The 13,835-nt window shown below is 47.5% G+C and overlaps 1 protein-coding gene across 1 annotated transcript in view; it reads left to right on the top strand.

Annotated features, from left to right (window-relative positions):
• The first annotated feature begins 455 nt into the window (after positions 1-455).
• Positions 456-13,835, top strand: part of TOMM40 (translocase of outer mitochondrial membrane 40) — a 190,621-nt gene continuing 177,241 nt past the window's right edge. Inside the window, exon 1 of the mRNA XM_069641010.1 lies at positions 456-679. The gene's annotated coding sequence lies outside the window, so the exon portion shown is untranslated. The remainder of the gene's footprint in view (positions 680-13,835) is intronic.

Raw genomic sequence — 13,835 nt, forward strand, 5'->3', positions numbered from 1 at the left:
ACATCAATGGGCTCTCAGGAGCCAATAAAGAAATATTCTGTGTTCACTTGCCCTGGGGACAAAAAGGTTGAGAGGTATGCTGAAAGCCACTGAGTAAGTACTACGACGATGAAGAGCACGACTAAGAGGAATGAAGACTAACGGGAAGTAATCCTAACATTGTAAATAGTTCCTTCTTCGCTTTCCAATACTGTTTAGCCTAGTTCTCCGGCGCTATGAATTGTGGGTCCAGCACACCTGACCTTGCCGGCTCCTGCTCACATGGACTTTATAGTGCAACCGAACTTGGGGGCGGGGCAAATAATGGTCCAGCCACTGGAATCAATCAGAGTAACTGTAGTGACCGGAGTACCAATATGAGGGCTGTACTAGGTCGGGACCCGCCTCCCATAAGCTGTGTGTCAGTAGATATCATCCAATAGAACCATAAGTAATTGTGACAGACGCATGCCGATAACTTATCAACGGTGAGCAAGAGAGGGCGACCGTGTGTCCAAGGAAACGCAACGTAATGGACGGAAAAGCTAGCCAATAGTTGTACAGAATCTTTGCCGGAATCGTTTGACTAGCCAATAGTGTAATGTTTGGGCGGGGTGAGTTGGCGGTGGGTTCGGTTGTCCCTGACGGTGTGTGATACCCTGCTTCTGCTGCAGCCGTTGCCCCGACCTTCTAAACTGTGGTGAGTGCTGGGGTGGAGGAAGACAGGTTGCTTTTAGTTCAGCTCCCATGCAGTCATACTCGTGTTATCTGACTTAAATGTACATGGAACAGAGAGCAAGAAGCACATGGGGAAAGGTGTTCCATCTCTTCTCCCTTAACAAAAAAACCTGTCATATTGTTGGGGGTGGTTTATGAATAACTGACAAGTCTCTCCATATTAAACAATTGCTGCCCACTCTCTTCCTTGTTGCTCACAACTAGTTGTTTACTACTTGGCTTGTGACAGCACAGGAGGATTTAGGATGGGCCGATGCTGGCATACTATTCCAGTTTCGCGTATGGGCTTTCCTTGAATAAACGAATGACGCTGTACGTGGTAAATTTGTTTTGATTGACTCGAACCAAGAGTACATATTTCATAGGGTTCCAATTTTTATTTTTAATGAACCTGACAATTGGAAAAGTGGTGTCCCAGTGGTGGAGTGGGAAGCCAAAAATGTTCTGGAAATAATGTTCAAAGTACAAGCCTAACCGGTTTCCTATGGGAACATTTGGAAATGAAATTGGTTAATACCAAACAAAAGGATCCTGGGTATCATTTCATATTTATAACGCGCTTAATACCCATAGGTTTCTAAGCGCGGACCCGGGGATCGAACCTGTGTTGCTCTACCTCGTCTTGCTTCCAAGGCGAGAACGTTACACCTGGGCTATACTCCCGAGATATCTCCAGAGTTCGCTATCGCCATTTAATTCCTATCCGGTGGTTTTGAAAGTGTTACTCGCAAATCTGAGAGCAGGAACTATGTATGACCTGCTGGTCCTGTGCTTCGGACGTGCCCCATTCCCTTTGGGCAATGTGATCCAGTCCCGGTTTTAACTTTGGTTTTTGGGGCTTGTGGTGCTGAATTCTCGCATTTTAAACCAAAGACTAGAACTCCCAGAATGCAGGTGACTGCACCCGCATCTCCCACATGGGATGTGACAAGTTATCATATGTTTTGTTTTTTGTGTGCGCTGCTCACAACACAGGCCCTAAAAGTTAAACTGGGAAGTATGGCAAAGATGAGACGGTGATTTGATTCCAGGGAGGCTAGGCTGCTCATGCATGGGACTTTTGCCTTTTAATATCAACAATCAGTGTGTCACGCATCAAAGATTAAGTAACAGAATGTTCTTCCTGCACAATTATGTATGAGCTTCCATGCCTATACAATGTTGTAGTGCTCGATAGATAATGCAGCTGAGTAGCCTTGGGCTGTAGAAGGTGCAGAATGTTGAAACCAACAAGTGAACAAAACATAACGTTGGACAGAATTTAGGCTGTTGCCTGTTGGGACGATGGTATGGCGCCTGATGGCAGAGAGCTGCTTTACCTGGGTTTCAATTTGACCCGTGACCTGTCTTTTGTCTTATCGTTTCATGGTACATTTCAACCCCCCAGTAATATCCCGCCCTCCCTGATCCTCTCGGACTTGCGCCAGACCTCCTTAAATTCTGGAAATTGCTCAACTGCTGTTCTTTACCTCTTCCCATTCCCCGATAATCGCCCCACTGCTGCTGTGACTGGTGGCCTGATGTTCATGAATCTCACAGGATTCCAGGCCCTTCTTTAGTCGATACCAGTACTGCCCTTGATGGGCCATGCTTGGTAGCTTTGCATCCCACCCATGGGAGTCGCCTGCACTACCACTAAGCCTGAGGTTCTCTCCTCCTCGGCCCCTTTGCACTTCCCTCCACCAGGCACTTGCACACTCCTCTGCCGCCCCTCTCATCTCTTGCACTTTTACATTTGAATGCCACAAGGCCTAGAAGGACTGTGACTATATTTAACTGTTTTGCCATTATTATTTTTCCCATCCCATGTAGCCCTGTGGCATTTTTTTTAAAAAGCTTTATTGATGGTTTTGGCAGATACAACATGACATCCAGTCCACATTACAATACGCAATTATCATCTGGTACGTTATAATCGCACAGTGATCCACATGAATTTATATAGAGGCTTTGTCCTCGGAGACCATTTCGCACAAGTACATTCGGAACGGGGCCCAAAATGTACTTTGCGCGACACATTTTAGGTACAGTCAATGTATATTGTTCCTCACATTCATTGACCTATGACAGTTCTCGGAGGAAGTTCACTATACGTGGCGGGGAAGGGTTCTTCCAGTTCTGCAGTATGCACTTTTTTGCTATCACACACAAGATATTAAACATTCTCCTGGTTGTTTACGCACTCTTACCGAAGTCCTTTTGGGGAGTCAGAGAGGCCAGTATTTGAGTTCTCTTCTATAACCCCTTCAACTTTTTCCCAAAACCCAGCCACCACCGGACATTCCGAGGACATGGGGAACGACCCCATCTGAGGTGCTTTGCATTTGGGGCAGTATAGTGGAGCCTATTTAGGAACTTTGAACTGAATGAAACGTAGGCCTGCGTTCAGTGATAAAGTTTTGGTGAGCATACAGTATTTTGACCATTTCTCGTCCGTGATTGTATTCAAATCCTTTTCCCAATTGTCTTTGACATCATTTAGGGTAGGGGTGTGTGTCTGTGTTAATGCATACAATTTAGCGATTCCTAGACCCATGCCCGATGTTGCTATTTGTAGGCATGGATGCATGGGGAGGTTCGTCTGGGAAAAGTGACCATCATGTACTAAATGCTGATTTAATTCTGTAGTATTGGAGTGCCCTGAGTGGGCCCCTTACTACTGTGTTGCTAAAGACATCCACGGTTACAAACTTCCCGTTTGGGAACATGTCTCGCATTTTGATTTCTTTGTTTGGGTCCCAGGTTCTCTGTAGAGTTTGGTCCAACGTTGGGGGGATATCTGGGATGTTCCAGAAGGGAACGTCTGGGTCATAGGGAGTATCTATTTTTAATCTTTTTCATAATGCGTTCCATGCTCGCACAGTACTGCTCACGGGGTCAAAGAGACATGCGTCTTTGTGAAATAGACTAAAGATAATGGAACGGAGATCGATGGGGGATGCAGCAAATTTCTCTATCCATATATGGGGGGATTTGCCTGATAAATCATACCAGTGTTTGGTGAATTGCGCCTGTGCAACTTGGTAATAAAGTTCCAAATCTGGTGCTGCAAAACCACCCGAACAGTATGGTTCGGCCATTTTCTGCCACTTCATTCTGGCAGTTTTCCCATCCGAAAGGAATGTTATTACCATGGACTGGAGCTTTCTGAAGGTCCATCCCGGCCATATGGTTATATTCACAAAGAGGTAGAGCAATTTAGGGAGGACGACCATTTTCAAAATGCTGACCCACCGTACATGGAAATAGGAAGTTTGGCCCATATGTGAAATCTAGCGCTAAGGAGCTGCAACACCTGTTTGTGATTGTCTCAATATAGTGTCTGTCTGTCCCTAGAGACCAATATACCCAGCTATCGGATGTGTTGGGTCGACCATTGAGTCCTGAAGTTACTGCTGGGCATATGGTGGCTAGAGTCAACGGGAAGATCTCGTATTTGCTATTATTAATCTTGTATCCGGAATACTCAGCAAATTCATGTTTATCGGACATAAGAGGTGACAGGTTAGGTTCGGGGTCTCGAATGTATAGGAGAGTGACGTCTGCATACAGTGAGATAGGATTACAAATGTCAAGCCCAACTCAATCTAAGTCCTCGTGTTTCTGCCTGACGAATATCGCCATGGGTTCTATAGTAAGTGCAAATAGTATAGGTGAAAATGGACCGCCTTGTCTGGTACCCCTACCCAATAGGAACAAATCAGATTGTACGGTTAGTTAGGACTCTATCACCCGGTGCTGTGTATAGTAATTTTACGTATTTGATAAAATTAGGGCCCATACCGAATGCTTTCAACACCGAGAGGAGATGCACCCATGATACCAAGTTGAATGCCTTCTCGGCATCTAGGGAACTGCCACTGCGCATGCATCCGGGTTTATTTGTGCCGTTATCCCAAACAGTCTACGCAGGTTCAAGGCAGTGGATCTTGTTGGGATGAACCCGCATTGGTCGGGGTGAACCAGCGTTGCCATACTAGGCAGCAGCCTATTCGCCAACACTTTCGCAAATATCTTGGCGTCTCCATTAATTAGTGACAGGGTCCTATAGAACGACATCCTGGGGAGGACGTCAGGGTTTCGGTAATACGTAATTATTGCTTCCTTCATTGAGTCGGGTAATATGTTCAGTTCCAGCGCTTCCTACCATACCTTTAACAGTATCAGGACTATTTCCTTCCGAAACTCCTTGTAGAGTTCGACCCCCAGACCATCTGAACCCTGGGCTTTCCCGGATGTCAATGCCTTTATTGCTTCGGTAATTTGTTCCTCAGTGACCGGTTGCTCGACGGTCAATTTAGTTTCTAACGGGAGCTTTGGGAGTTCATCAAGCTATTCCTGTATGTCTGATATTGATCCTGATTGGCGTACACCTCCTGATAGAATTTAGAAAATTCCCTGTTTATGGCCTCTTCCCCTGGGACCACCCTACCCTCCCTCGAGTGAATAATAGCAATTGGGTTTTGTTGCCGATCGGCTTTAATTAGGTTGACCAGGGACCTTCCCGCCTTGTTGCTTTCCCGGTATCTGCGCGCTCGAGTTGGGGCGGCAATATATAGTATCTCCCTAGTGGCCAGACTATCAAAGTCCTTCAACAGTTTATTAATATCAGCAAGCTTATCTTTATTATGAGTGTTACTGTAGGCTATTTCCATATTTCGCAGTTGGGTCTCGACATCAGCAAGTTCACAAAGCAGACTTCAGTAGGCTGTGGTTTTGTATATCAGAAACCCCCTGATCCATACTTTGAATGAGTCCCATAGTGTGAAGTTCCTATCAACCGTTCCCACATTGTTGGTCAAGAATTCCTTGATCTCTATATGTAGGCATTCAACTATATTGGGGTCCATTAGTATTTTGCCAGCCATTCTCCATCGTCTTGCAGGCTTGGTGGTGTCTCGAAATACAAGCTCCAGTGATATAGGAGAGTGATCAGACAATGTACGGGGGTGGATCTCACATTTACTCAGTGTCTGACAGGAGGAGCCAGTAGTCAATACGTGACTCCGAGTCATGCACTGTGGAGTAATATGTATATTCCCTGGTGTTTGGGTGCAGCGCCCTCCATGCGTCTACCAGCGATAGCTGTGGTGTGATTGTTGCCTTATCAGACCCCCTTTAATTGTTGAGGATCTATCAAGTGACGTGTCCAGGACCGAATTAAAATCCCCCCCCCCCCCCCCTTCCCAAATGATGTTGGAATTACCCAGGGATATAAGTATTTCTAAAATGTTCAGGTAAAAACTCGGGTCATCTATATTAGGGCCATAGGTGTTGACTAATGTGATTGGCTTGGCTGCTATTTTACCCCATACTATTACATATCTCCCAAAGGGGTCCACTTTGTGGCCCTTGTATTGAAACCCCAGTGATGGGTGTAATATCGTGATTGCCCCTCTGGCCTGGGTAGAGTAGCCTGTATGGTATGTTTGTTTGCCCCAGGCAGCCAATATGTTCGCATTGCTGGTCCCTTGAGTATGTGTCTCCTGTAACATTACTATGTGAGGAGGGGACCTGTTTATGTAGGCCCCAATATTTCTGGATTTTGTGGGGTTGTTAAGCCTGCGGACATTCCATGATGAAAGCTTGATCTTTAACCTGTCACCCGTGGTGGAATCGTGTATATTTGTATCCAGCCATGTATTTTATAGGTAAACCTATACGTTTAGTGTGGGCGGTATCAGCATCCGCAAGACCATGAATTTGAAAACCTTTAAAACGAACAACTTTAAACAGCCCACACAACATAAGCCGTGTTGATTTGCCTTTAGTGGCACAGCCTCTCCCTCCAGATCCCACCCGCATCATCTACCCCAACTTGATGATGATCCCTTGTGGAGTTCTCCTGAGGTAGTCATGTTGCTATCACATGGCCATCAGACCCAGGCTCCCGATCCCGTTCAGGGATAGCGTACAGACGCACCCGGCGAGATCAAAACAATATAGTAGCTACTTCAAAGGATAAAGGCTCACGTAGCACTCTGTTAGCTGGATCGTGTCCTCCATCCTCAGGGTGAGGTCTGCTGTTCTGATCAGGTCTCTGGTCTCTGGGGGGCAGGGGTATGCAGGCCTCAACATGGGCCATGGCTGCAGCTAGGGTTTCAAAAAATGTGCCCTCCCCGCATGTTGGATCCTCATTTTGGCTGGGAATATCACGGCGTATGGTACTTGTCTTGCTTTTAGTCTCTTGACTGGTTTGTACGATCTTCTGTTTGCCTGTACCCCTGCAGCAAAATCAGAATATATATGCATGCAGCTTTCCTAGTGTTGTAGCGTTCTCAGTTCCCTCATCCTCCTTAGAATTGCATCTCTGTCTCTGTAGTTGAGGAGGCGGGCGATGATCGTGCAGGGTGGTCCTCCAGGTTTGGGTGCAGGTGCTAGCGTACGATGCGCTCTTTCGACTAGAAAGTGTTCTGAGAAAGATTCTGGATCACAAAAAAGATTTAAGCAGGGATTCAACCTGTGTTTCCATTGGCCCTTTACAGAATTTTTCGGACACACCCACAATTCGAATATTGTTTCTCCCGGATCTTGATTCCAGATCCTGGCACTTATTCTGTATCCTAGACAAGTTTTCCTTCAACTGGGTGATGTCCTGGCCATAGTATCTGCATTGGCGCTGATTCCTCCTTCCGCTTCGGTAATTAGTGAGCTTTCTTTATCCACTCTCGCCTTCAGTGAACCAATGTCATCAAGCTTAACATTAATAGCCATAAATCTGTTTTGCACTATATTGTTGGGCGGTCTTCCCTTTCGCTATTTTCAGTTTCAATTGGGGAGCTGGACGTGGTAGGTGTCTCGGTGGTAGTGCCCTGTGCCTGACTGCTCTTGAATGAATCCATGGGGCCTTTATTTTGGCGCCAGCTCCTTTCGTTATTTTCCCGGACCTTTGTGTCTCTTCTGTGGCAGGTGATGTAGTGTTTGGAGTTATTGGACGAGTAGCGTCCGGATGGTGGTGCCGGTTGAACCTAGATTTATGGTCTGCCCCTGGTGGTGTTTGGTTCCTCAGATTCCTATGGTATTCTCGAGACCTTGTCTGTGTGGATTTAGTCAGGGATTGCGTGCCGGTGGGTTCCCGTCACTATTGGATCCGGGTATGGTCGGATCAATCAGTGGTGTGGCTTCGGGGTTTACCGTATGGGTGCGTCCATGTGTAGTGGCCGAATCACCATGAGTTAATATCCAATTTTGTTTGTGTAGTGATGTGGAGGAGCCTGTACCTTCCAGAGTCTGTTCACTCTATGGACAGGTCCGAGCTCTCTGTCTCGTCAAGCTTAGGAGCCTGTTTCGTCTATCTCATTCAGCCATTTGGATGTTTCCACTTAATGCCCGGGCCCCGTGAGTGGACTGTCCTCCCACGTAATGTGGTTATATTATGAGTAGTTTGTACTTGTATATGTGTCACAGCACCAAAAAATAGTGTTGTCTCCCCCTTCAGGCCTCAATGTTCCGGCCAGCTTCCAGCAGCGCTCTCCCCAGCCTCCAGTTTTAAATGTCCTCGTTTGGCTCAAACTAGCTGGCTCTCTGGGACTGTGTATCAACGTCTCGTCCCGATGAGTGATTTGAGCTATCGGGTCCCGCGTGGGCTTGCGACTTTAGGGTAATGCCCGCATGTAATCTGGTCCCCGCCCGTCTGTGGAACTCCATATCATAAAAGTTCTGCCCCAGAGCTAACAATCAGCGCCGTGGGACGCAACCATATCTTCGGCAACCCCGTGATGGCGATGGGGACTGGGCTGCCCAATCCCTGTGACGTTGTTCCACAGAGAGAGTATAGGGACTTTTGAACGGTGACGGACTGTCAATGAGTCCTGGATTTCATACGGGTTGTATGTACAGCGTTTTGTCCCAGCGTTTTCTGGTCCCTGGTGTGGGCTTATGGCTTCAGGGTGACAATCAGAATTAATACGCTCACTACCCGTGTGTGGGGCTGGGAATAGTAGAGAGTATTGCCCACGAGCCAGCAATCTGGGCCGTGCCCGTATCTTCAGCAACCCCCTGTTGGCAATGGGGTCTGGGTTGCCCAAGTTTCATGTCGTTTTTCCGTTGGAGGGTGTTTGGGGCCTTACGAACGCCACGAGTTAGCAATTATCCCCCGGTTTTGTGTGGGCTGTACTCGGTGTTTGCTGTAGCGTTCTCGTGTCCCCAGTGCGTCGTCGCGCCACTTCTATCCAGTTGCTTTCAGGCCAGCAGTCGCATGGCGCACCGTGTTTCACACGGTCTCCGCAGCCCTTTTGGTTGTGTTCGCTTCCTTCTCCGGCTGGGGCAGGACCCGCCACCAGTGTTGGCAGTAGGTGGTGCGGGGCTGTGACTAGGATCTGTCTGGGTTGAATATCACGCTCCGCGTATTAGTGCCACGTCCCGTCAGCCAAGGGGTCCGAGCCGCCACAGAGATTTGCAACGGATGTCTTTGTTGGCACCTCCTCCAACGGTAATGTTGTACTGTATGTCCACCTACTTATGTGTTGGTGGAATCCGGAGCTTTTCACACCGTCGTGTTCAGAACTCGCCCATGCATCAGTGGCCTTGACAGTTCCGAGGCTGCTCCTCCTCTCTCTGGCCGCCTCGGCACTGCATCTGCATCCCAGCCAATGTGCCTCCCGGTTCTCGCAGGCGGCTCCTCCCAGGCTCGGTGAATTTTCAACAGTGTTTCGGGCAGTACGCCGTCGCCGGAGGGCAGGATTTGTGCAGCACGTACCCAAGGACTACAGCTATTTGCTCAGCCAAGTTTCAGCTTCGCGGGTGGCTCCAGTGCAGGATAAATTAAGCTCAGGGTTTTAGATGGGTCGGAGCTCGTGAATCAGGTGGCCATTTCTGCAGTGCGCAGCAGCGCCCCCCCCCCCCCCCCCCCCCAGCCTTGTGGAGTTTTAAAACACAATTATGTTGTATAAGGCACCTAACAAATGTTCCAATAAAAAATATTCATTAACTACCAGCATCCTTCTTGTTAGGGGTGATGTGGCTGAAAGCTATAACGTTGGGTGGCAGATAGGGGTGTGGACATTTTGGAAAAATCCACATGTCCCCTAAAGAGACTCTAGATACTTAATCTGCAAGAATCTCCTGCCATTTTGCGGCATACATTAACTAAAAATGTCCTACAGTCAAAATTGTATTAATCCCACGTCCGTCCAGCAAAACGTTGTTATTCAATAGGATAAATGTATATATTATGCCCTCAAGTTTCGAAATATCCAGACACTAAACTGTCTGTTTTATTATGCGAGCAATCTGAAAGTCAGAGATTCCAAATTATTCATGTAAGCATAGAGGTCATTAAACGTGCATGGCACTTAAATCTAAGAATTGCTTGAAATGTAGCGAAATTGTCTATTCTGTGTGCCGTTAAACCACTCCCCCCTCCAAGTATCTGTGGGGGCAGGGGAGAGGGTGGAATGCAAGATGAGCTGCTTTTTTGGAAAATGGTATCAAACTGGATGTCGATACTGCATTTTGCATACTACCCTCAAAACTATATCTGGTGAACAGTACCATAGGTTGAGCATACAGGAAGTGAATACATTTATTTATAATGCGCCTATACACAATGTGAAGTCTGTCTCTTATCTTGAATTGGTTGATGAAGGCCTTTTAGCATCTTGGCGCCCTGATTTCTATTCTTAAATACAATCTATCTAGTCCCAAAGTTGATGCTGTACACTTATGCTTGCACGCATGTCTATCTGAAATGCTTTATCCTATTGAATATTTCCCCAAAACAATCACCCAACGCGTTCTTGCTGCCATGGCCCTCGTACCACAATATCTTAGATTGCCCAGCCAGGCACTAAAATCTCACAGTAAGACCTATCCAGACACGTGTTGCTGTTTTCGGTCAGTCGCGCAAGTTGTGAGAGCAACCTGTCATTGGAAGTGTTGCACAGAAAAACAAATCAAACCTAGTTGCATAGCTATTCTCTCAAGTTATCCACGTGCACTTCAGTCACGGTGCTTCCACCAGCAGTCATAATGTGAAAGAAAATGTGCAACATTTGCAATCATCTACCTATCCTGTGAAACCTTGCTGTTCCTAACAATGAAGACCTTGCTTTGGGCTACTGGATTTCCACACCTCGAGCTGTGCGAAGATGATTGGAAATTACAAAAGTACAAGATCCTTACAGTTTACTTGAGATATAAATAACTGCTTCCAAAACAATGCATGGCAGGTTACCTGGGACCTAGGAAACCTGAGGATGCAACATATTAGTTTAAAAATAAAGTGAAGCTTTGGGACTCATTCTCTTCAGATTTACAGTAGCCATTGCTCAATATGGCTGAGCAGCAAAATGACGATAAAGCTTCAACACCAAATTGACCTGGGAGGGCCATTTACCCAAATCAGCGGCAAAAGTCAAATTTCGATTTCTGAGATACCTTCAGATTTGCCACTAAGATAAGTCATCACTCCACCAACCACATGTTGACTATTTACAGAGGCAAAGCTATAGCGGCCGGGACGCATGGTTGTGAAACGTGGGCTATAGTAATCTATAATTTCTTATGCTTATAGTCTGTCCCACAACCCATCTGGAGACGGGAACAACGTACATTAACGGATATAATCCTAACTAGACCAATAATATTATGGCATAGTCTCTGCTTTGGAATCCACTGCCACTATGCAGCTGGAGCAAGGTGGGCTGGCTTACTTCCATTCTTTTTAAGGTATGCTTGGGAATTAGCTTCTGGCTGTGATTCCCAAAAGGACCGACCCTAAAGTTTTAAGATTGCACAGTTCCTGACTGACAAAAGGGAAGATGAAATGGCAGCTGTTCACAGGTCATAACAGATCTCCCTTTAGCACCTGTGAAGGGATTTCCAGGATATCTAACCTTCCTGACTAACCAATACCATAATAATCTGCTCACTAGAACAAGTATAAACGTCCTGCCTCTGGCGTTTTGTACGTCTTGTTGGAAGTGCAGAGCCAGCCAAAGATGTCTGTGGCTACTATCTACCGGCCACCTGATCAGGTTACCTCCTTACTCTCTGAGTGGGTGGACCCCTCCTCCTCCCTCCTGGCCTCGACCACTCAACTCCTCCTTGGAGACCTCAACATCCACCAGAATGCTTCCTGGCCCTCCTCTGTCCTATTTCGCAACCTCTGCGATTCTTTCTTTCTCTCTCTATTATTCCTTCTGTCCCGACTCGCTTTGCAGGGCACACCCTGGCTGTTCTGATCTCAGATCTCCCCCTCTCTAACTCTCTCAACACCGCTCTCCTGGAGTGACCACTTTCTCCTTTTATCTCTCTCTACCCCTCAGGCCGAGCCAACCACTGCACTGCCACCCACCTTCTCGGTCATCTCACCCATGAAGCGTATGTGAGCTGAGGCATTCACTGCTACTTTTTCTCCCCCGTCCTGCACCTCCTAGCTGACTTGCATCCTGTCACAGCCCTTTCCAACCTCCATTCTTCCCAACCTCCATTCTTCTCTCTGACACTCTTGATGTACTCGCTCCTGTCATGAGGACCTGCTTGAAGCCCAAAGCCACTCTTGGTACGACTCTGTTCTCGCCATCCTTAAACACAAGTGAAGGGTGGCTGAGAGGAAATGGCTGGCATCTTATGCACCCTCTGACAAACTGGCCTGCCACCTTCTCCAAAGGCAGTACCGACTCTCTGTCCACACTAAGAAGAGAGCTTGCATCCAAGTCTGCGTCTCTACGGCATCTAACTTGGCGAACCCTTCAAAATCTGCAAGGAGCTGACCAATCCTGCTGCAGTCTCTACCTCTCCTGTCCCCTCCCAGTCCCTCTGCATGACCCTGGCATCACATTTTATCTGGAAAACCCAGGGCATCCTATCCACCCATTTTTCCTCTACCTCTGGCCTTCCTGCGGCCACCTTCTCTTCTTTGATCACCCCTGATGAGGTTTCTAGACAAGTCTGATCTATGAAAGTCTTGTCAAAACAGGTTCTTCCCTGTTCATTCAAAACCATCAAGGACCACATTGACACCCTCCCGCCAGCCTTGGCCTGTTTTTGTAACCACTCTTTCGCCACTGCAACCTTCCCTTTCCTCCCCTCCCCTGAAGCACTCTTGTGCATCCTCTTCTTAAGTAACCCTCAGCTGACCCCTCCTGTCCGGCTAACTTTTGCCTGATCTCCATTACTCCTTTCTGGGCAAACCCTTGGAAAAGCTGGGCATCTCCGAGCTTAACCATCACACAAAATCTGTTCATTGTCTCCATGACAATCAGTCTGGCTGCTGAGCGGCTAGAAGCACAGAAACTGGTCTCCTGAACATCTGTGAAGCCCTGCTCTCAAACCTGGATACTAACCACCCCTCTGTCCTCATCCTACTCAAATCTCTCTTCTGCTTTTGATACTGTCAACCATGCCATCCTGCTTAACCGGCTCCGTGATAACCTGGGACCTGACTGACGACCTTTGTCTCTAACCAACCCTGCCAGGTCTAACTTGGGTCCTTCCTCTCCTCTTTCTTGCTACCTGGGTCCCAGGGGTCTGATCTTTCTCCCTGGCTGTTCAACCAATACCTGGCACCTCTCGCCCACCGCATTGTTGCTCTCTGCTCCAACATTTAGTGCTATGCGGAAGACACTCTGCTCGCTGTCTGGCTCCCCTCAGCCTCCTCTTCTCCCTCTCTCATCCTGTATTGTCTTTCCGCAATCCAGGAGTGGTGTGCCGCCAATGACCTCTGCCTTAATGGCAGTAAGACAGAGACCCTCCTCTTCGGCTCACTTGCACCTTCCTTTCCTGTCACTCTCTGGCTGGCCACTCTAGGCCCTCTTCCTGCTCCCACCTGTGAGGCTAAGACTCTGTGTCATCTTCGACTCCACACTCTCCTTCTCTCCTCACATCTTTGTCTCTAAGAAGTCAAAATACCAGCAGCACGTCCTTGGAGGTATTCTTCCTTTCCTCACTTTCCCCCAGAAGCTCACTGTCTCCAGAGCCCTGGTTCTCTCTAGGCTGGACTACTGCAACTGCCTCTTTCTAAATCTACCTGCCTCTGCTCTCCGTCCTCTTCAACTCATCCAGAACAGGACTGCCAGACTTGTCCTTGGCCTCAAGCCCAGGGATCATATCTCTCCAGCTCTGACATTTCTCCATTGGCGGCAAAGATCAAGTTCAAGACCTTCTGCATTGTCCAC

This window comes from Ambystoma mexicanum, chromosome 1q (genome assembly GCF_040938575.1).
Source record: "Ambystoma mexicanum isolate Mex_15411 chromosome 1q, UKY_AmexF1_1, whole genome shotgun sequence".
Taxonomy (NCBI): domain Eukaryota; kingdom Metazoa; phylum Chordata; class Amphibia; order Caudata; family Ambystomatidae; genus Ambystoma; species Ambystoma mexicanum.